This window comes from Otolemur garnettii, unplaced genomic scaffold (genome assembly GCF_000181295.1).
Source record: "Otolemur garnettii isolate 467f Iridium unplaced genomic scaffold, OtoGar3 scaffold00029, whole genome shotgun sequence".
NCBI lineage: Eukaryota > Metazoa > Chordata > Mammalia > Primates > Galagidae > Otolemur > Otolemur garnettii.
In genome coordinates this window covers 12,628,462-12,631,275 of record NW_003852424.1, presented here as the reverse complement: position 1 = coordinate 12,631,275, position 2,814 = coordinate 12,628,462, and the positions used below count along the sequence as shown (strand labels likewise).

At 41.6% G+C, this 2,814-nt stretch overlaps 1 protein-coding gene across 1 annotated transcript in view; it reads right to left on the bottom strand.

The window, feature by feature from the left end:
- FANCI (Fanconi anemia complementation group I) overlaps positions 1-2,814 on the bottom strand; it is an 88,223-nt gene that overhangs the window by 36,302 nt on the left and 49,107 nt on the right. The gene's annotated exons all lie outside the window — the stretch shown is intronic.

Here is a 2,814-nt window from a genome sequence, read left to right as displayed (position 1 = left end):
AAAAAAAAAAAAGCTAATTGCTTATTATAAGACAAAGAATTGAAAAGTCATCCAAGATTTAATAATCTTCCCACAGCTAATTACAACTCATAAAAAACCTGATTCTGAAGGCAAGAAAAAATCAGTTCAATTAGCAACAAGAGAGACTTTTCCCCAGCAACAAGTCCAAAATCTATATTTATGCTGAAGGAGACTTTAATTAACAAGGAAAGTGGCTGTTTCCATGAAAGATGGAGAACATATTGAAATTGATCGAGCTCTTTTGCACCTTCTCGTAGGCGTTTTACCTCTCTCAAAGCCTGCAGCTGTCTGTAGTAGCCAGTTTAACCATGAATATTTTGTTAGGCTGGCTACATTTTTCTCCTCTTCTCTCATACTGATCCATGAATAGGGTGACCAGACGTCCCGCTTTTGGCGGGACAGTCCTACTTTTCAACAATTTGTCCCGCTTCCCGTGGAGTTTTTAAAAAGTCCCAATTTTTGGAAAGAATGCACTAACGGGCAGGAGAACAGGAAGGGAATATACGGTTTTCGGCTGCCATGTGGCTATTTCGCCAGAATATGAGTTTTATATTATTTTTATAATGTTAAACTGTAATAATAACAAATAATTGCTGAAGTGATTATGGAGAACTACTTATCAAAGTTTGCATTGTGGTCAGGCCCTGCTCCCCGCACTCCCCCCTCCAGCCCGGGTCATGTTGTCCCACCTTACTGATGTTAAAATCTGGTCACCCTCGCCTTTGACCCCAGCCTGGGAGCAACCAACACAGTGGATATCTCATTTCTACAAAAAATAAAAAAATTGGCCAGGCATGGTGGCTCACGCTTATAATCCTTACCACCCTGGGAGGCCAAGGCCTAGATTTCCCCACAAAAACCCTATATACCACTGCACCCAGATTAAAAAAAAAAATTAAGTCTTACTTTGTCACTCTCCGTAGAATGCTGGGGCATCATAGCTCATAGCAAAGTCAAATTCTTGAGCACAAGCAATCCTCTTGCCTCAGCCTCCCAAGTAGGTGGCACTATAGGAGCTCACCACAATGCCTGGCTATTTTTTTTTAGAGACTGGGTCTCACTCTTACTTAGGTTGGTCTAGAACTCTGTGAGCTCAAGCAATCCACCCACCTGGGCCTCCCAGAGTGCTAGGATTACAGGCATGAACCACCATACCCAACCCAATTTATTTATTTATTTTAATTTTACTTTCATTTTCTTTTTTTTAATGGATACAGAGTCTCACTTTGTGACCCTCAGTGGAGCACCATAGAATCATAGCTCACAGCAACCTCCATCAACCCTTGGGTCCTTAGGTTTAAGTGACTCTCTAGCCTCAGTCTCCCAAGTAGCTGGGATTACAGGCGCCTGCCAGAACACCCGGCAATTTTTGGTAGAGACGGTGTCTCACTCCGGCTCATGCTGGTCTTGAACCTCTGAGCTCAGGGCAATCCACCCGCCTCGGCCTCCCAGGGTGGTAAGGATTACAAGCGTGAGCCACCATGCCCGGTCAATTTTTTTATTTTTTGTAGAAATGGAATATCCACTGTGTTGGTTGCTCCCAGGCTGGGGTCAAAGAAATTTAAACTTAGATTTCCCCACAAAAACCCAGTATTGAGGCAGACACTATAATCAATAAGGATCACTTTTATTCTGGTTTAGAGTAAGAGAATTTTCAAACATTTTAACAAAATTAACTTTTCCCTATTCCATTAGGTTTTCTTGACAGTATCAGCTGCTTGAAAAGGCACACTGATTAACTGAAGAAGCCACTAGAATCCAGTAGTCATAATATGCATTATTTTATTTAAAAGACCTAAAATTGCCTTAAATGTTCTCTAAATAGCCAAAAAACTTTAGCTCTTAAAATTCCATAAATTCCAGAGGTTTAAAGAAAGTCTTTTGTTTAGAAATGGACATGACAAAGGAACTGAGGAACCAAAATCCTTTGTTTGATTTATATAATAAAATCAACAACTTAGACCAAGGGTGGCGCCTGTGGCTCAGTGGGTAAGGTGCCAGCCCCATATACTGAGGGTGGTGGGTTCAAACCTAGCCCCGGCCAAACTGCAACAAAAATATAGCCAGACATCGTGACAGGTGCCTATAGTACAAGCTATTTGGGAGGCTGAGGCAAGAGAATTGCCTAAGCCCTAGAGTTGGAGGTTGCTGTGAGCTGTGATACCACACTCTACTGAGGGTGATAAAGTGAAATTCTGTCTCTGAAAAAATATAAACAAAAAACAAAAACAATTATAGACCAAGAATTCCTAAATCCTTACTCCAAGCATCAAAGCAGAGTTAGTTCATTTGAGGCCAAATCCCAGTTCTACCCTTTATTGGTTATACAACCATGGACAAGATATATAACCTCTCTCAGTCTCAGTTTCCTCATCCTTAAGGGGGATAATAATAGAGAAATGATAACCAGTTTCTAATATTTAGAAGGCCAAAAACTCTACCCCTAGATCATGGTAAAGTTGGAGATTTTTTATACAGGAGACCTACAAAGGGGGACGAAGCTCAATTGCACATGTGCATGTTCCTACCTTTATAAACATTCATGCTTCCTCCTACAGTTTGTTAAATATATATGCTTATCTACCACACTCATTATAAATTCCTGTTTCCCTAACCTTTTACTGAAAGTACATGCTGTCAGAATGACTACCTAGCAGGCTGCAACTCTTTAAGAAACAGAGCTCTTGGCTCGGCGCCTATAGCTCAACCGGCTAAGGCGTCAGCCACGTACACCTAAGGTGGCGGGTTCGAATCCCCAGCCCGGACCCGCCAAACAACAATGACGGCTGCAAC